A 21,396-nucleotide genomic window follows, 5' to 3' on the forward strand; every position below is an offset into this window, starting at 1 on the left:
ATATTTCACTACTTCCCTAACTTATAGCTATGACTGCCTTATTGCTTAGCTCCATTTGCAGGTGTCATAGGAAACAAGTTGGCTCAATTTAGTTCCTTTGCCAGGGAAAGAGTTCACAGTGTCTTCTCCCTGTGGCCAATAGTGATGGATTTAGGCATATGTACATGTTGCATTTACTGCAGAAGCATTTTTTCTGCTCTTTCTTTCTTTCCTTTTTTTTTTTTGTGGTACTGGGGCTCAAACTCAGGGCCTTCACCTTGAGCCACTCCACCAGCCCTTTTTTGTGAGGGATTTCTTTTCACGATAGGGTCTTGTGAACTATTTGCCCGGGCTGGCTTTGAACCGCAATGCTCCTGATCTCTGCCTCCCGAGTAGCTACAATTACAGGCGTGAACCACTGGTACCTGGCTCTCTGGTCTTTCTTTGAATGGAGTGTGGAGGCCAAATCTGAAGTTATTCTGGCTCTGTACAAAGGGAAAAGTCAGAGGAACAAGGGCAAGATATGGCCAAAACAGAGGTAAGGGACACAGAAAACATGAATTTCCAGGTTTGATTTTTCCACTTCTGGGGCTATAGTAGGAAAAGCTATTAACATCTTCTCCTCTGTACTTTAACTTAGCCCAGGAACAACATGTTACAAGCTTAAAAGCTTCATGGTACATCCCACTCACTGCCACAGTGTAGGACAAGGATGAAAATAAAGAATTCCTAAGGACCAGGGGCATGATTTTTCTGAGACAAGCTAGATATAGCGGATTCCTTAAACAGTTTATAAATATTCAGAGTACTTCAATTAATTCTAAAAGTATTTTAGAATTAGAATAGATAGAGGTGCCAAGAAAGATTATTTTAAAAGCCTATAATTTTCTTTGAAGACTCACATGTCTTGTTCCATGGCACATTTTTTAGTTTTGAAATAAAATTTTCAGTGTAATAGGCAAAACAAGGGCAAACAAATTCTACTAATAATTACCCTCATGACAAATAAAACAAACCCCAAACATTTGTTCAGTTCCCCATTACAAAGTAATTTTTCTCACCCCAGTATATGTCAAATACCTGGCCAATTGGAGACAGAAAATAATGCTTCCGGTAAACAGGAATCATCTGACTTCAGAAATAAGATTTTAGCATTCCCATTAGGGCTTTCAGGTTGGCTGAGTAAGACTAAATGGGCAGCTGAACAAGATTACCTGCTCCTGATAAGAAAGGAAATAAAGTTAATGGTAAAACAAGCTGGCTGCCTATATTCTTTAGCTTGTCTCCAAAACTACTTTCTAAAAATCTCTGAGGACTTAACATCATGGGAGCTTGATCAGTTCATTTTGTTGTTTAAGACTTGTGCCTTTGACTTGGAAATGTGGTTTAGGAAAGCGTTTAGAAACTGTTGAATTGTGAAGGTGGTGCCAGGAAAGATTCTGTACAATATTGCCCTGCTCCCAATGCTTACCAAAACTTCAGCTTGCATTTAAGACTCTTCAGAGATGGTGAGCATTTTTTCATGTGTTTTTTGGCCATTTGAATTTCTTCTTTTGAGAAAGTTCTGTTTAGTTCACTTGCCCATTTCTTTATTGGTTCATTAGTTTTGGGAGAATTATTTTTTTAAGTTCCCTATATGTTCTGGTTATCAGTCCTTTGTCTGATGTATAGTTGGCAAATATTTTCTCCCACTCTGTGGGTGTTCTCTTCAGTTTAGAGACCATTTCTTTTGATGAACAGAAGCTTTTTAGTTTTATGAGGTCCCATTTATCTATGCTATCTCTTAGTTGCTGTGCTGCTGGGGTTTCATTGAGAAAGTTCTTACCTATACCTACTAACTCCAGAGTATTTCCTACTCTTTCCTGTATCAACTTTAGAGTTTGTGGTCTGATATTAAGATCCTTGATCCATTTTGAGTTAATCTTGGTATAGGGTAATATACATGGATCTAGTTTCAGTTTTTTGCAGACTGCTAACCAGTTTTACCAGCAGTTTTTGTTGAAGAGGCTGGTATTTCTCCATTCTATATTTTTAGCTCCTTTGTCAAAGACAAGTTGGTTATAGTTGTGTGGCTTCATATCTGGGTCCTCTATTCTGTTCCACTGGTCTTCATGTCTGTTTTTGTGCCAGTACCATGCTGTTTTTATTGTTATTGCTTTGTAATATAATTTGAAGTCAGGTATTGTGATACCTCCTGCATTGTTCTTTTGACTGAGTATTGCCTTGGCTATTCGTGGCTTCCTGTGTTTCCATATAAATTTAACAGTAGATTTTTCAATCTCTTTAATGAATATCATTGGAATTTTGATGGGAATTGCATTAAACATAACCACGCTAAGATTCCACCTCACCCCTGTTAGAATAGCCATCATCAGCAACACCACCAACAACAGGTGTTGGCGAGGATGCGGAGAAAAAGGAACCCTCATACACTGTTGGTGGGAATGTAAACTGGTACAACCACTCTGGAAAAAAATTTGGAGGCTACTTAAAAAGCTAGACATTGATCTACCATTTGATCCAGCAATACCGCTCTTGGGGATATACCCAAAAGACTGTGACACAGGTTACTCCAGAGGCACCTGCACATCCATGTTTATTGCGGCACTATTCACAATAGCCAAGTTATGGAAACAGCCAAGATGCCCCACTACTGACAAATGGATTAGGAAAATGTGGTATCTATACACAATGGAATTTTATGCAGCCATGAAGAAGAACGAAATGTTATCATTCGCTGGTAAATGGATGGAATTGGAGAACATCATTCTGAGTGAGGTTAGCCTGGCCCAAAAGACCAAAAATCGTATGTTCTCCCTCATATGTGGACATTAGATCAAGGGCAAATACTACAAGGGGATTGGACTATGAGCACATGATAAAAGCGAGAGCACACAAGGAAGGGGTGAGGATAGGTAAGACACCTAAAAAGCTAGCTAGCATTTATTGCCCTTAACGCAGAGAAACTAAAGCAGAAACCTTAAAAGCAACTGAGGCCAATGGGAAAAGGGGACCAGGAACTACAGAAAAGGTTGGATCAAAAAGAATTAACCTAGAAAGTAACACACATGCACAGGAAATCAATGTGAGTCAATACCCTGTATAGCTATCCTTATATTAACCAGCAAAACCCCTTGTTCCTTCCTATTATTGCTTATACTCTCTCTACAACAAAATTAGAAATAAGGGCAAAATAGTTTCTGCTGGGTATTGAGGGGGTGGGGGGAGAGGGAGGAGGGCGGAGTGGGTGGTAAGGGAGGGGGTGGGGTCAGGGGGGAGAAATGACCCAAGCCTTGTATGCACATATGAATAATAAAAGAAAAAAAAGACTCTTCAAACTGCAGAGAGTGGAAATATGTATGTATAAGGATGTAAGGGGTGGTGAATCTGACACTTGAACCTCACAGTTTATCAGATGATTTTCTATATTTGACTCCTGGAGGACTTATGCTCTAGGTCATCCTCTTTTCTCCTTTGTGAAGTTAGAAACATTAGCAGATGTGACCTCAGGCAAACTATTAACAGACTTCCTGGCCTCTTCATTTTATCTTTTTCCTTTCTTGAAAAACCTGTTTATTTACAATATACCCTGGAACTTCTTATCCCTGTGCCCTTCATAAAACAGTTCAGAACATGCTAGGGAAAGGATCTTATAATTTTAGTGAATTATGCCTTAAGCTTCATTCATAGTTTTGGAATAAATTATCCTATCAAAGGGATTTCAATATCCACCTAGTAGAAAGGAAAGTGCTATTTAATGGAAATTCAGAAATAATAGCATGTAGTCACTAACCCTGAAGCTTTAGACGGGGCCACTTTGCTCTTTAGTATTTTCCCTCTAATTTGTTGTTGACAAGGCTCAAGGGTGAACAATACCAAATAAGAATACTATGCTTCACTGAACTATAGTCAACCTAGTTTCTTCAAACTAACATTTTCATTGACCACTTTTATATGCAGGTCTCCAATTGACTTTAGCATGTCTAAAGTACCCCGGTACAGTTTATTGCCAATTCTCTGGTGGGAATTACAAGGGATTCAGAAAGAATACCAAACTTGGTGTGTATATCACAGCCACAAAAAATGTTTACAATAAAAGTGGAAAGATAAAACTGACATTAATGAAAACAGCTACATTACAAATCCACAAAACAATATATGAAATTTGTACTTTAAATTCCCAGGAAGGGAAGTCACTGTGGGTTGCTATAGTTAGGGAGATATTCAGAGAAAATATGTGGTGAAGTATGAAGAGAACTTCACAGCATGATTGGTAGGATTTGGATTGGAGGCAGTAGATTAGGGGCATTCCAGATAAGGGAAGCAAGGTAAAGTTGTAAGAATTTGTGTGAATGGAAACCAAAAACTTGAGTGTGGTTGATGTGCTCACTGTGCAGGAATTAATATAGAAATATTAAACTGTCCAGAGCCACCATGGGGAGTGGACTCGGGAGGAGTGAAAAGGACTGGTAGAGATGAACCAATTGAGGTTGCAATGCATATATGCACGGAAACAATACAAGGAAACTCCCTGTGTAGCTATCTTTATCTCAAACTAGCAACAATGCCATGTTTCTCTTTTAAAAATATGTGTGGGTTAATACCTGGGCATTATGAAAAGTAGAGTACAGACAGAGGAGCAAAAAGATGTAAGATTGCATAGACAATAATAGGGAAGATCATGACTATTTTAGAAACTACATATAGAAATCTAGCTTTGATGTCGGAGGGCACAGGGAAACATAGTAGACTTTAGGATAGAATGAGAGGATGATGAAATAAAATGGCAAAAGCAGCTCTGTGTTTGGTGCCTTACATGTGACTTTCACCGAGTTATGTAATTATTTTCATCCTTAGTTTCTTCATGTACAAGATAGGACATAAAGTTATACGAAGATGTAAGGGTCAGTGAGAAATATACATCATCGTCTTCTTCTCTCCCTCATTGTCATAAAGGATACATATTGTTACTGTATGCAATTATAGATTATTACAGTTCTATGACTTCTCACATCCAAGAGGTGGAGTCCATTTCATCTCAACCTGAATAGGTGCATTTTTTCAGACTGCTTTGAGCAATAGACTATCAGAAATTATGATGTGCCAATTTGTGGACTCAGACCTTTTGCAATTTCTTGTCTGTTACAACACATGATTTTTGGTGTAATCTCTTTAAGAACCCAATCACCAAGATATGAAATGCCTGAACCTCATGAAGAGACCACATGTAGGTACTTTTGTCAACAGTGTCAAATGTACACCCAGCTGTCAGCAACCAATAACAGCCAGTCACATTGAGTAAGCTATGTTGGCCATCAATCCTTCCTATTGCTTTAGTGTAAGCCTCTTTCCTGAAAACACGTGTGAGGTTTCAAACACAGACCACCCAATTATTCCCAATTAACACACATACACTTGTTAAAAAATAATATAGTAGTCGGCTCCTTATGAAAAGTTTTGCTCTCTGTGGTTTCATTTACTCACAGCAACTGCAATAAGATATTTTCAAAGAAATGGAGAAAGACCAAAGATTCATATATATTTATAGCACATTGTTATAATTGTTCTATTGTATTATTAGCTATTGTCATTGACTTCTTGCTGTGCCTAGTTTATAAGCCAAACTTTCTCATTAGTGTGTATGTATAGGATAAAACATAATTTATATTGTGTACGGCTCAGTAATCTTCAAGACTGAGGGTCTTGATACATATTCCATACAGACAGAGGAGACTACATAATATTTGTTTTTAAGATCTTTGTTTTAAGAAATGTTGAGATGGTTTGTTATATGGCAACTGATAAATGAAACATTGATTTTGTTTTTTGAAGTGATGATAATATTAAGGGATATTTGTTATGTTATGTATTTCTCATTGTTTTTGGTGGTACTGGGGTTTGAACTCAGGGCCTCATGCTTGCTAGACATGTGCTCTCCTGCTTGAACCACTTCCTCAGCACTTTGTTATGTAGAAAGGACTGGATTCCCGGTGTGGAGGAGATAAAGGCCTTGATTAATGAATCAATGTTGAAAATAAATAATATTTCTTTCATTATCTATTTATTCACTCACTCAATAAATATTTATTGAGCAACAAACTCCTCGCACCAGATTTGTGTGCAAGCTATCTATTATTTGTCTACGGAATTGCAAAATTAATAGCATGATACTTTTATTTATTTCAACATCCCAATATTAGACAGGACATGAGCTAAAACTGAGCTGCTCACTAGACATATATGGGAGATTGGCAAATTCAACGCTTCTAGGCATTCACGTTTTTTACAAAACAAAATAAAATCAAGGAAAAATAAAAATAAACATCTCCTACGCAGAAAACAAATGATGGAGTTAGGGGTGAGTAATAATGACAATTTGCATTAAAATGCCTAGTTTGATCCAAGTATCACTAATAGCCAAATGCAATGTTGGTCAATTCCTTTAACTATAAAATGGGAGTAATAAGACAAATTACAACATGCTATTAATAAATGCTAATGAAGTAAGCTTATATAGAGAGTTGTCTCAACCCCTTTCTTGCATTAGGTTTAATATCTCCCTATGGGCTGTAATTTTTGTGTTTCAGTCCCAGATTCCCAAAATGTATCTCATGTGTTCAGCATAACGTATACTATTTTAATTAGAATTTAATGTCATTTTTTTCTCTACATTTTCTGTTTGGACATCACAGTGTTTCCTTTATTAGTTTTGTTTCTGATAAATAAAGCTTTCACAGGAGGATACATAAGTAGAGATGTTAATGTAACCACTTTTGCCCTTTTCTTAAATCTTATGATCTTGGCAATGATACTTTCACTTTTTACTAGGTACTCTGATTATTATTACAGTCCTGTCACCATGTTTTTCTCTTTTGTTTTAGCTCATCATTTTCTTTTTTTTTGGCTTGATTCACTCACCTTTCCTTTTTAAAGTTTTTTTTCATTTATTCATTTATTCGTATGTGCATGCATTGTTTGGGCCATTTCTCCCTGCTGCCCCCCACCCCTCCCTCTTCCCCCCCACCCCTTCGCCTCCAGGTGGAACCTGTTCTGCCCTTTTCTCGAATTTTGTTGAAGAGAAGATATAAGCAATAATAAGAAATACAAAGCGTTTTTGCTAGTTGAGATAAGGATAGCTATACAGAGAGATTCCTAGCGTTGCTTCCATGCACAAGTGTATTACAACCCGAATTGATTCATCTCTATCTCACATTTTCTGAGAAGGAAATTCTTGCTTTTAAGTAAAATATCTCCTCTTCACAAATAGACAACTGATTCATTTATTACATGCTTAAACTTACTTAGGTTTCTAAAAGAAATAATAGGATGGATGTGTACATTGTAAAGATCTAAACACAAAGATGGGATTTAGCAGTTATAATTGATAACCAAAAAGCACTTGAAAATCTTAATAACATTCTTGTGAGGCTTATAGACACCAGTTGCTGACTTTTGGTAGATAATTTGGAATTTTCCTCATCTTCTTTTATAGTGTTGGAGACTGAACTCAGGGCCTCTTTCTATGCTAAGCCAAGTGCTCTACTACTGAGCTATACCGCATACATCTTTATTATCTTTTGTTCTGAGTTATCAAAGTGCTCAACAGATGAACCACATGCAACACATTGTCTAATACATCTATATAAAATATTGAACATGTCTCAAGTTACAAATAATTAAAGCAATAACAAAAACACTTAAGAAATGATTGGAGTAACATGAACTGAATTCTGCAAATGAAAGCAAATGTAGTGATTAGTTGATTTAAACTCACTGTGAGGGCAGTGCTATTTAATACTACGGCAGAAGGTGGCATGATAGTTACATACTGATAGAACAAAACCACTTGGATGGGAGATTCAAATAGTTTTCTTAACACTTCAGGCAAGATAGTCATTATTAAAACAATAGAATGCTGCAGTGTTCCACTTTCAAACGCCAGTAGTCTGTGAAAGTGTACTTTTCTCTGCTGTTACTGCATAAAGAGCATGGGAAAACAAGATCCAAATTGTACACATTTACCTAATAGGCCAAGATCTGAGATGTGTTTTCTGCTAATCGTCAGACCAAAAACAGCAATAGTAATAGATCTGAAATGTAATACAATCACATAAAACATAGTACTTCACATTTTACAAAACTGATCACACAGGTTATTTTATTTGGTCCTCACAAAAAGTCCATATTACAGAAGAAATATATAACAGATATTAAGTGATTTGAATAATTTTCCTATTATCACATAGACAGTATAATGAGGGGGTGGGGGCAGGGGGGAGAAATGAACCAAGCCTTGTATGCACATATGAATAATAAAAGAAAAATGAAAAAAAAAATCTGAGTTGCCAAAAAAAAAAAAAAGTTCTTCTGCCTAACGGAGAATACTCACAAAGAACAACAAAAGCTATTTATCTAGGGAAAATTCATAACAGATGTAAATTTTAATTTAAAAAATGTATGTCAGAATTCACCCTTTAAGAAGAATGGATTAAATCTACACCTGTGAATAAAGAAGGTGCACAAAATAGTCACTGATTCCTTCAAAAATATTTTCTTAATCACATTGTGGTTCTTTTCAGACAAGATCATAGATGGTTGCAGAAAACATAAATAGGAAGACAAAACTAAATTAGACATAAAGTTAGCAGAAAGGGTCAAACAGGAGAAAGCCAAGACAATAGGGGAATATTAGTGACAGAAGTTCTTATAAATAGGTATGGTATATTCAATGAGGTTCAGTGCAGGCAGCAGAGATCCAGTAATTGGTGTCCAGGCCTTGCAAGGATGTATAAGACTCAGAGAAGAAGATTCAAATCTTTAGGGACCAAAGCAAGGAAACAGGCAGGTACCTAGAAATAAAGCAATAAAATGAAGACTCATCTACTGTAATGGAATAAATGTTTGGGCTTGGCTATAAGACTTGAGACAAGCACCTATCACCACAATTGGGAAAAATATCTCAAAATTTCTGGAGGTTGAATCACTGGAAACAGGCCTAGAATTCTTAATATTGTTGTGTAAGTCATTTTTCATTTCTGTGATAAAAATACCTGAGCAAAAGAACTTAAAGGAGAAATATTTTATTTTGGTTCATAGTTTCAGAGATTTCAGTCCATGGATGGGCAGTTGGCTCTCCTGTTTCTCTGCAGAGCTTCACGGTGGGGAGTACATGGTGGAACAAAGTTGCTCATCTCATGGCAGATAGGAAGCAAAGAGCAGAAAAAAAAGAAAGGTCCAAAGACAAGATATACTCTGTAAAGACACACCCACAGTAACCTATTTCTTCCTATTAGGCCCCACATCTTCAGGCCCCACTATCTGATAGTCTATTCAGCTACAAATTCTTCAATAGACTCATGCTTTGATGAAGTTAGAGCCCTCAGAACCCAACTGCCTCCCAAAAGACCATCGTCTAGCAACCAAGCCTTTAATACATGATAATTAATGAGAAATAGTTTTACTAGATTAATGGGCCTATGTAATCATTGTATATAAATCGATATTATGAATATACATTCTAATTAACATTATGTAATAATATACACTACAATTTTTAAATTTTATGGTGATAAATTATAAATTATATAGTGATATGTGAACATTAATAATAGCATAAATGGAATAATTACTCTTAATATTTACATTTTATCTCTAATAGTTTTTCATTGACATTCATTCATCTTAAAAAGTTTTGTTTAATATATTATTATTTAAAAAATCTTCATAAAATTGCTTTCAATTTTCAGAGTTTAATATATTTTATAGTTAATAAATTAATATTTTTGACACTATCATTTAATTTCCTCTGCTAAACATCCTAATTTTTTATAGAGGGTTGACGTATCTGAAAAATTCAGAGCAAATTCTTGAAAATACAAAATAGTCTCAATTCTTTTTTAAAAAGAAGTAAAATTTGTAATAATTTATTAATATAGTAACTTCCATTCTTCCTATTAATTTTATTTGCCAAAAAATATGTCTCAGTTCAAAAAGGCCATGTGCAGTACCCTGCTATCCATTACTCAAACCAAGAGATAGCAGTGATGTTTGGGACATATGAAGAACTCCAACTGAGATGATGCTTAGAGCAGAATAACATGCCAGAGCACCTGCCTCTCTCCTTAGGAGAGGCCAATGGGTCCAGATGGTCTTTTAGTCCAATATTTCAGTGTCTGTTATTAGCTACTTAGTGTGCTGGGAACATAAAAATGACCAACCTTGAGAGAAAAGTACAATTTAGAAATCTCATGGCTCTTGCAGTAGCTAGCTGCACTATACTATGAGAGTAGAGGTAAGAGTTTCCATGTAGTCAGGGGTATCAAGGACAGCTTCCTAGAGAAAGAGTATCTAGGCTGATCTTTGGTGAGACAGAGGAGTTGGCCAGGCAGAGTGGAACACATGTTTTACCTAGCTATAAGACAGTCTGGCTGCAAGGTGAAGGGTAGGGAACATAGTGGAGGAGATCTAGGCAGGAATGGCAAATGAGAAAGCAGATGAGTCAGGAGCCAGGTTATAAAGTGTCTTACGGTTTTCAATGGAGCTCATATTCTTTATAAGGACCTGGGTTATCTGGTCCTATCACATTTATGACTACATTTTCTAACTTTCCTCACTCTGAATCTCTCTGCTCCAGTCATATCAGGCTCTTGACATTCTTTAAGGATGCTACCACCTCAGGACTTTTGCATTTGCTCTTCTTTTTACCTGGAATGCTTTTCACTCAGGTATATGTATGCCTTTACTTCTGTCTTCCTTCAGGTCTCTATCCCATCAATTCTAGTTTTCATTAAAGCCTTAAACATATCATCTTAAACATTCTTTTTTTAAAAAAATTTATTTTATCATTTTTACATTTACTTACATGTGTATACATTATTTGGGCCCCTCCAACCCCCACCAGACAAAACCTATTCCACTCTCTTGTTGTCCAATTTTATTGAAGAAGAAACATGAAACATAATAAGAAGAACATGGTGTTCTTGCTAGTTTGAGATAAGGATAGCTATTCAGGGAGATTCCTTGTGTTGTTTCCATGCATATGTATATTTCAACCCAAATTGATTCATATCTAACAGACCTCTTCACTACTTCCTAGTCCCCTTCCTATGGTGGCCTCTACCAGGTTAAAATTACTATATTCGCTCCTATACAGTGAGCACATCAACCACATTCAAGTCTCTGGTTTTCTTCCCTTTCCTTATCCCTCCTGGGCATGGTTTCCCCTTAGTATGTGACCTGTGTTCAATAATATTACTGTATTTGATTTAGAACTATAATCTGCATATGAGGGAAAACATCTGATTTTTGGCCTTCTGAGCCTGACTAACTTCATTTAAGATGATGTTCTCCAGTCCCATCCATTTACCTGCGAATGACAAAATTTCATTCTTCTTTGTGGCTGAGTAAAATTCCATTGTGTATAGATACCACATTTTCTTAATCCATTCGTCAGTAGTGGGGCACCTTGGCTATTTCCATAGCTTGGCTATTATGAATAGTGTTGCAATAAACACGGGTGTGCAGGTGCCTTTCTAGTTCATTTTACAGAATTTTTTACACACTCGACAAATAATGCCTCTCCATTTACCAATCTTCAAATGTTTTACCAGGTTTAGATGCTTTGAAATCCTAGCCTTTTTAAAATGTGTTCACACCATACTGAAAAAATTTTTCCAGTTAAAAATAGGATCTTAATTAAAAGATATTTCTAATAAAGCAAGATATTCCACATTACAAATATAGAATTTTTAGACTAAATCTTCTGCACTCTCAGCTTAGGCATGGTGGCCCATGTCTGTCAGTCAAGCCACTTCAGAGGCAGAGATTGGGAGGATCACTGTTTGAGGCCAGCCCAGGCAAAAAGTTAGTGAGAACAGAACCCATCTCAACCAACAAGGTGAGTGTGGTGGTTTGCACTATAATCCTAGCTAGGGGGGCATAGTAGGAGGATTGTGGTCTGACACCGGCCTGAGCAAAAATGCAAGACACTATCTGAAAAAAGCAAAAAAAGAGCTGGGCCATGGTACAAGTGGTATAGTGCCTGTTAGCAAGAAGGAGACCCTGACTTTGCCCAGGATTACCAAAAATTTTTCCTAAACTCTTGATTTACTACCATTTATTATTTCTCAGTTCTTCACTTACCTACCTACAGATAGATATTAAAGTTTTCTGGTTTTTAAGCCATGGATATTGATTATTAAGTTGGCCATGCACAAAATGAACTATCTTATTAAATAGAATTTCAGTTTGTAAATTTTCGATATTTTTTCTTTCTCCATTTACTCACATTGCTTTCTTGAATTTTAAATGCAAAAACTAAAAGAAAAAAAAACTAAAAGAACATTACCAAACATACATAAATGAATACTTATATATTTACCCTGGATAATAACCAAACCACTATAGCAAGAATATTTTAATCTTTTTTTCTATATACCCCATGGCAAGACTGGTAAGCCTATGGATTCTACGTATAATTCATATATATTGAACCTATAAATTTCCAAGTTTCCCACTGAAATTCCAAATGGCTGCTTGTTGCTCAAGTCACAGCATGGGACAAAGAACCTAAATGGCAGACAGGGCATCAGGGTTCAACATTTATTCCACCAAAATTGTAGATGAGAAACAGTTGCATGTTATTACTTGGCTTAGTTTATGTTCCCTTCACATTGTCAGTAGGAGCCCTGGATGCTGTCTTTAAAAGGCAAATTTTAGTTATATCAAAATCAAAGAGAATTAGGGAAACAGGTTCTTGCTGGTCTTTATTTCTGATTTAACCACATATGGATGTGAGAGCTATTTTAACTCTACATGTATATCACACGGTAATAATCAAGACAGTAGCAGAAGATAGAGATACAATGGAAGGTTTGCCAAACACATTGGTCAATCTTAGTACAACTGCTAGTAAAAATGCTTTGTTATAAAATGAAAAACTAAAAGACTGGCTCAAAAGATGGTAACTTCTCACAAGGATACAGAAACCCAGCTTTCTTTGGGTAAGTCAGGGACAGTTTGAGCATCAAAATGTTATTACAATGATAAAATATGAATAACAAAATAATGAACTGGAAAGATTTTTTATAAAACAAAAATAAACCAGGACCTCTAGGTAAGCTAGGGAAAATAATACTGGCAAAAGGGAGAAGGTAGAGAGAGGACAAAAAACTTAGTTTTTTATAGCTCATAGTGAAAAGACTGAGATTTCTTTTGAAAGTGAAATGGAAAGGAACTAAAACATTTTAGCAGCTGTTGTTTGATTTTTTTCTTTTCCCAGGATTTCTCCAGTTGCTATGTAAAAAAGCAGAATGAAAGAATTTGGTCAAGTGAGAGAGAGGACTCCAAGAGGCAATGACAATAGCCAAGGCAAGAAAAAAAAATATTTCTTGAGGTTAAGAAGAAAAATGCACAGGTAAGGTCACCCTTTCTGTGTTTACCTAAATTTTGTATGATCACTGTTCAACACAATCCTAAACAATGCTTCTTGCTGACAAAGGTCTTGCTTTAATGGCTTGTTACTAGGCTGTGGTGCTTCCTTGACTACAGAAAATTAGGGAAGAGATTTTTAAAATGCAAGGTCTCCTGTCATTGTATTTTGCTGCTTGAACTTTATATTTATGGCAAGATGATAAATTTACTGAATATGTATAATACAAAATGAAATGGTATTGCAATAGCAGCATTTCTTTTCTTTCCTGAAGTATCATATTAGAAAATAAGCCCATCCAAATCATTCTGCAAAGTAGAATCATATTTTAGGAGGTTAGATATTTATCAGGCTGTGTTTTTTATTTTATCATCAACAGCCATTAAAGGAAGAAAAATTGAATGTCTTGTATAGAAGAAGATGTATATCTTTAAAAATCATTTTGACTCTTCACTGGAGCCTTCAAGGTTCATATTCATAACAATAGTATAAATGTGAAATGATATAACTTATCACTAGGGTAAAAACTGATTCTTTCAGCTATACCGATGATGGCGCATGCTATCTTTCTTATTTATAGAAAATAATATGAACATGACATTATGAGTCACCTTCACACTTCTGTGCTGTTCTTTCCTCCTCACATCAGCCCACATCAATAAGATACAGCTTATAATATAACATGCCAGTATGATTTCCAGTTATTTCAGTATTGAATCTCTCTTATTTATGGGAAGAGGGAGATCATGTAGATGAACATGCATCTACTCAAATGGGGCTGAGTTCTCAAATTTATTTTGTCTCATTAATCCAATAGCAAATGAAAAATCACCTATTTTTATGTCCCATTTGAGATAAACCCCATGACATAACACATTTTTATTCATATAGAATATTTCTCTCTAATTTGCCCAGAAGAATCTAACCTATAATTTTCAACAAAAGGTAAGGTATAAATTATATATTTACCAATATGTTATGTGCAGATCATTATATTACAATACTGTTAAACAGCCTGAGAAATTTCTGTATGCTGAGACAGTGAGAGATAATCCTTTAAAGCTGTTATTAGCTTCGACAATATTTTCCAAAATACCATGTCAACACTGACTATATATACTATGTCATCATTTTCTACATGATACCAAAAATGGGAGTGGGGTGTTAGTGCATGGGGTCTCTGGAAAGAAGTGTTTAATATCACTACATTAGAGTGTGAAAAGTTGCTAATACAGTGGAGATCAAAATTAAGACATGCACTTGATCACTGATCAAGAGAACAAAACTGAAACCCATTAAAATTTCAATTTGCTCATTTGAGGAAATGTCTACTGAACTGTCTTGGACTATTTACATGAGTAAAAAGGTAAATGTGTATTATGTTTGAGCCATTAAACTTTTTTTTTGTATTTACTCATTCATCAGTTGACCTAACTTGTACAACATAGGATCAGGTCCAGGAGAAAGCTTCTAACACTTCTGCTATTCAGCTGAGTCCCCAGTGACCAAGTCAAAATTCATTGACTTGGAGTATTAAGTCTCAAACAACTAACAGGGATGGCTATCTGAAATTAGCCTGTGTTGTAGGCATGGCCTTACAAAATTCTGGTTCTGAAGTATGCTTGCTTTTCCAGCTAAGTGTGTGGTATGCAAGGTTCTGGGGGCATCTAAAGATCTTCCTCCCCCCATTTTTTACTCTATCTCTAAATCACTTAAGAGATTCTGTGGTGAGTCAGTTTTAAAAGCATATTACTTGCCACTGCTAGTACATGGTGTTTCCCTTCTGACTGGTTGGGAAGAGAAGTTCTCAGGGTTGTAATCTCTTTAATGTACTTGCTTTCCTGCTCTTTCTGTGTTTTCTAGATCCAGAACTGTCAGAGCAAAACACACCCTATGACTTCATTCCATTCTATAATCTCTTTGTAGTAAATAAAATGGATTCAAAGCTTCTATCTGGCCAATTTTCCTCTTTGTATCTGGACATTAGACAAAGGCTCTCTAAACTTCACAAAGAATACAAAAAGAAAAAAACTATTTTCAATCTGTGAGGGAAACCTCATGGAGGAAAAACTTGTACATTGGGCAAAATAAGGAATTAAATAATTAAAATCTGAAACAAAATATTTATTCAGAAGTGCTAAAATGGTTTAAATTTCCATAAGCAATGAATATAATTCATCATACTAATAGGTCAGTGAAGAAGTATTATTTGATAGCTTGTTATTTTCTGAATTCCATGGTAAGAATTATTTTGTGGGGCAATTAGTCACCTAATGGTGAGACAGAAATCACTGCTCACACTGTATAGATTTCTCTGTCTTTGCTCAATGTCATTAATGTACAAAACAGTTTAGGAATCTCCAGGAGTTGAGACCAATGGAACCAACCAGGAATAGTCAAGTGTCAGGAGTGAAGTCAAATGGATGTGATTGGACAGAAGATGTACATTTTGGATCAGAGAAACGGGGACTGCAGCTCTGAAATAAGTGTCTTCTATTTAAGAGAAAATGTGATAATTAGAAAAATTCAAGGAGGAATTTAACAACCAAGAACAATAAGTCACAAATCAGCCATAAAACCTAAAATGAAAGACTTTTGTTAAAAGATAGAGCAGGATCCCTGAAATAGAAGGAAATAGTAACTATAAGATTAATATCATGGATTATCTGGTATTGGGCCATTTAATAACTAATTTGGGTTCTTTGAACATTCATCTTTTTGCCTCCATAAATACAAAGAGCAAGGGTGCTAAATGACCCAGCTGCTAAAGTTGGGAGAATCAATATTGGGGAATTAAAGTAAGGTGAGAGAGTAAAAATTTAGGCAAAATAAAACAGGTGGGATAATGCTGAAAGGCACAATATCTGTGAAGACAATAAAAGGACAAAGAAGAAACATGGAAACAATGAGAGTAAACACATTTTTTCCTATTCTTATAATACTGAAGTTGTGTTGATTTTTTAAATAATTCCTTCTAATGATTGATCAAATTTAATAAAATCTGATAGGATAAACCAAGCACAAGCCATAGAATGTAGTATTCATTCAATAAATATAAATTCTGCTTTGTTTATCAGTATCCAACAAAATGCTTTTTATGAAAAATATATCATCAGGCAACTCAGAATTGTTAATATTTTCCTTTACACATGCTTAGTGTAGTCGTCACTGAGGCAGTTTGCCAACTATTTCCTGCTTTCTGCCTCCTAGAACAAGGTAGGATTATACTGCCTTCCTCCATTTGATTAGTGGGCTATGTAACTAATTTTGGCCAGTGGTCTGTGAAAGGAAGCAGGGTATGTCACTTTCCTTTTGTCACAGCAACTGGTCACATCTGAAAATATGACTGAACCATCACCTTGGTTCATTTAGTCATGAGTAGAGCCTCCCTGCTAACAAAAAGTGAGAAATAAATATCTGTTGTTTTCTGAAACTGAAATTTAGACTTTTTCTTACTGTGGCAGGACCTAGCTTAACGTGGCTGACACACATGAGCACATTTCAGTGTAGATGGGAATGACAGGACTCAGTCTGCTGTAATCTGCAGCTCAATGGGCAAAGATCAAAAGATACAAGGCTTTTAGAGTATTGAAACTAGACAAAAACAATTCCCACTCAGCAGAAAACTGTAAATTCACAAATGTATGGAATATAAAGATGCAGAGACAGAAGAAAGATATAATTTTAGAGCAGCAGCAAAAGCAGCAGGAGATATATTAAAGGCTAAGAGCTTTGTTCATTAGAAATGTAATGTAGGTAAATGGAGAGTTAGAGGGAGCTGTGGCCTATGATGTGATGGGCTCTAGGGAGTGGTAGTTGTGACTGTTAGGCCAGCTGGAAACATAGAACTTAATGAAAAGCTACTAACTGCTGCCTGCATCTTTTATATCAGATTGCATATATTATACTTATTACTTGTGTTTGAGATTGTGATTTCTCTGTTGAGGTCTGCAAAGTACGATTCCGTCCTCTTGTGTAAGAATGAATTCTTCTAATATGGAAGGATGACCAGTTATTCAAGAAAGAGAAGACTTTTCATATAGGAGATAGTGATCAGAAAGACATCTTTAACATTTTGTAAAGCTAGTATATGACATAATTGTAACTGAATTTAAATACTCAATGCCTTTTCAGTAATGCTCTCATATATAGATATAGCACATAGAACAAAAATCGTAACAAATATCTATAATTTTGAGACCCTTCTTTAGCCTAATCACAGTTCTTCAACACATTTATTTCAGTCATCTTCATATTTAATTTCATAAAGTATTACCTTTTGCATCTTTGTACTAAGAGCATTGTGTTTAGAGTTGCTGAAGGTATAATTCTGAAAGTGTTTACACTTCATTTAAATTCCAGTCATCATTTGAAACACTAGAGAGGTCTCAGGTGTTTAATTAGTTAACTGTGATTAGAACAAAGTGTGATGGCAAGCAGAAGAACATCTATTTTTTAAAATTAAAGGTATTTTTAAAAAATTATTTTGAGATCTATGTTCAAAGTCAAAATATTGCTTTTCTACACCAATCTCCCTTTCACACATGACCCATTTACATAATTATTCATTCAGAACATCATGTTTGGCAAGGTAGAATATTTCATATTATGTTTATAGCACATATGATTCAATTGCAGATACTTAAAAATAGAAGAAAATGCATCACATTATGTCATTTTCTCCCACCAATGACCTAGTCAAGGGAATCTAATACACTCCCCTCCTGTACATGTTTGTATAGTGTAAAGGTGTGCACTATGAATTTGCATTTTAGTATTTTAAATGTGAAATGTAATAATGTGTTCCCAGCCCATACAGGTACCTCAACCACTTTCTCTAGTGATATAATCTATCAAGGATTTCTTCATAATAGGAATCTGTTGCAAATTCTACTACTCAAATATTTAACTTAATGTAATATGTGCATAATACTTCAAGTAGTAAAGATACATTACATTTTCTTTATATTGTACAATAAACACATATAAGGTAAAAGCAGTGCAACAATATATAAGAGATGCTAACTGAGCAAATATCACCAGGAACATACCTGAAGGTGTATAAAGTTAGTATTGTTATGGTTACTGAAGTAAAAGGACTATACTCTAGAAAATCCTAGGAATGTATCAGAAATAGGACTGAGAAGGAGTTTCTTATAGGAAAAGAGATTGTGTTTGTTCCAAAGAAGGTTTAAGAAAGCAGGATTTTATTCTGAATTGGATGTCATCAACATTTATTGCTTGTGACTAGGTATCATACATATGTACATGAAATATTTCTATGTAATGGGAGGTTTAAAACAGGACTCCAGTTGGCATTGTCTTTCAGAAAAGAGAGGTGCCTATTTTCTTTTATGTGGCCTTGTCTTTGTTTTGTTCCACATATGATAACTGAATAGCTTTAGCTGAGAATTTGTAGACTCTACAAATGTTTGCATATTCAGTTGGAAACAACATGGGCTGACAGTCATTGTTTTATCTTCTCAATATCTTATTTATATCTGATTTATGACTATCTCTAGAATTAGCTGGAAGGCTAATGTTCTGGGAAAGGATGATGAAGATGAGAATGGTAATTAACAATAAGTTTAAACAACTTGAACACCAGACTGGATTCTATCAGAAGAGCTAAGACTGCAGCACATCTGACTCCTGGGTTTCTCACAAAATAAGTACATACGTGTTTTTAAAATTTTATTTTATTTTTAATTGACAGATATTTGTATATATATGTATATGTATGGGGCACACTGTGATATTATATGTTTATATTGTACAAGGATTAAATAAATCTAATTACCATATCCATCTTTTACATACTTACAATTTTTTATAATGGGAACAAGAATATTTAAAAATCTTCTCTTTTAGCAATTTAATTATGGTTTTATTATTTTATTTATTAATTGACACAGAAAATTGTATGTATTTATTGCATATAATATGTTTTTTTAGTATGTATACATTATAAAATGACTAAATCTAGGTAATTAACATGCACTACCTCACACAGTTGCCATTTTTATGGTGAGAATACATAACATCTGCTCTTAGGATTTTCTAAGAACACTATACATTATTATGAACTATATTCACCATGCTTTGAAATTAGTCTCTTAAACATATTTCTCTAAATTTTGTATACTTTGATTGAACTCTCTCTAACCACCTCAATTGCCCCAGAATATAGGTTAGTACAGCCATTATGGAAAAGAGTAATTTTTTGGAATTTCATCAAAAAATTAAAGAATAGCATATGATATATACTAGAGGTTAGAAAGGGCAGGTGAGAGGGGAGGTTAAGGGAAGTTGGATCATGGGTCACAAAATACAGTTCCATAGGAGGAATAAGTATTAGTACTCTATGGCACAGTAGGGTGAGTATACTTTATCACAATTTGTTAAATATTTTATAAAGAACTAGAAGGGGGGAGAGGGTGGGGGAGGGAGGCAGGGGAGAGAAATGACCCAAACAATGTATGCACATGTAAATAAATGAATAATTAAAAAAATAACTAGAAGAAAGGAGTTCAGAGATTCCCAAAACAAACAAATGATAAATGTCTAAGGGGAGCAAAATTCTTATCACTCCAAATTTTTATCATTCTGTAGTATTGTACATGTTTCATATTATAGCACTGTACTCCATGAAACGTACAATTACTATGTTTCAATTAAAAAGGACTAAAAAGGATTTTATATGCAATATAGTCATTGTGTCTAAGAAGGAGAATGGAAGTAAGAGTTTGGAGTTGAAGGCATCTGCTGTCAGACACTTCTTTATATCAGTTTGGCATTATTCAATTATGCATATTTGGTTTCCAAATATAATTGCAGACATTTAAAAATCATATTGTGGTCTTCAAACTGCTTATGCAAGACTTTTATAAGATAGCCTGTTACACATTCATTTCCTGATCTCTGAAAAAAAACCTTATAAAACAACAAAAAATTTAAAAAGCGATACATATGCAAATGTATCCAAGACACTGGGGAGAGCCTCTACTCCTTAACCTGACTTGCCACATAATGTTCAATGTGTCTCTGTACCATGATTTATTAAAATTTTCACTATTTTTACACTTTTATATACATATATATATATATAAACTGAAATGTGCTTAGACACATTTTACGTTTACCAGGTTTCCCTTAAATTCTTAGGCTGTGGTTATTTAATTAATTTAAATAAACACTATACACTGGAGGTGTGTGTGTGTCTGTGTTTGTGAGTTTTTGTGTGTGTGTGTGTGTGTGTGTGTGTAGCAATGGGGTTTTTAAACAGACTCTTATGATTGCTAGGCAGATATTTTATCACAGTTTTAAACATTTTAAATACAACATATTGTCAATATTTCTTCATTATAATTATTTGATTTGAATATCACTTAGTTTCCACTTGTATATTTATTCTTTCTTTCGTTTATTTTATCATTTTTACATTTACTTACATGTATATACATTGTTTTGGACACCTCGCCTCCCCCCACTCCCCATCCCCACTTCTGGGTAGAACCTGTTCTGCCTTCTTGTTCTGTGATTTTATTGAAGAGAAAACATAATAAGAAAGACATAGCACTTTTGCTACTTTGAGATAAAGATAGCTATACAGAGAGATTCCTAGCATTGCTATCATGGACTTGTGTATTGAAACCCATATTGGTTCATCTCTACCAGACCTCTTCACTACTTCCTAGTTCCTTTCCCACAGTGGCCTCTGCCAGTTTAAGATTACTTTATTAGCTCCCCTATAGTGAGCACATCAACCACATTCAAGTTTTAGGTTTCCTTCCCTTTCCCTATTCCTCCCATGCGTGTTCTCCCTTTATTGTGTGACCCATTTCCAGTAATATTACTGCATTTGTTTTAGGTCTAAAGTCAACAGATGAGGGAGAACATACGATTTTTGGACTTCTGAGTTTGGCTAACTTCGCTTAAGATGATGTTCTCCAGTTTCATCCATTCACTTGCGAATGACAAAATTTCAT

The 21,396-nt window shown here is 35.0% G+C and overlaps 1 long non-coding RNA gene across 1 annotated transcript in view; it reads left to right on the plus strand.

The window, feature by feature from the left end:
- The first annotated feature begins 13,256 nt into the window (after positions 1–13,256).
- Positions 13,257–21,396, plus strand: part of LOC141419750 (uncharacterized) — a 190,047-nt gene continuing 181,907 nt past the window's right edge. Inside the window, exon 1 of the long non-coding RNA XR_012444410.1 lies at positions 13,257–13,393. This is a non-coding gene — a long non-coding RNA (uncharacterized lncRNA). The remainder of the gene's footprint in view (positions 13,394–21,396) is intronic.

The sequence above is a fragment of the Castor canadensis genome, chromosome X, assembly GCF_047511655.1.
Source record: "Castor canadensis chromosome X, mCasCan1.hap1v2, whole genome shotgun sequence".
Lineage (NCBI taxonomy): Eukaryota > Metazoa > Chordata > Mammalia > Rodentia > Castoridae > Castor > Castor canadensis.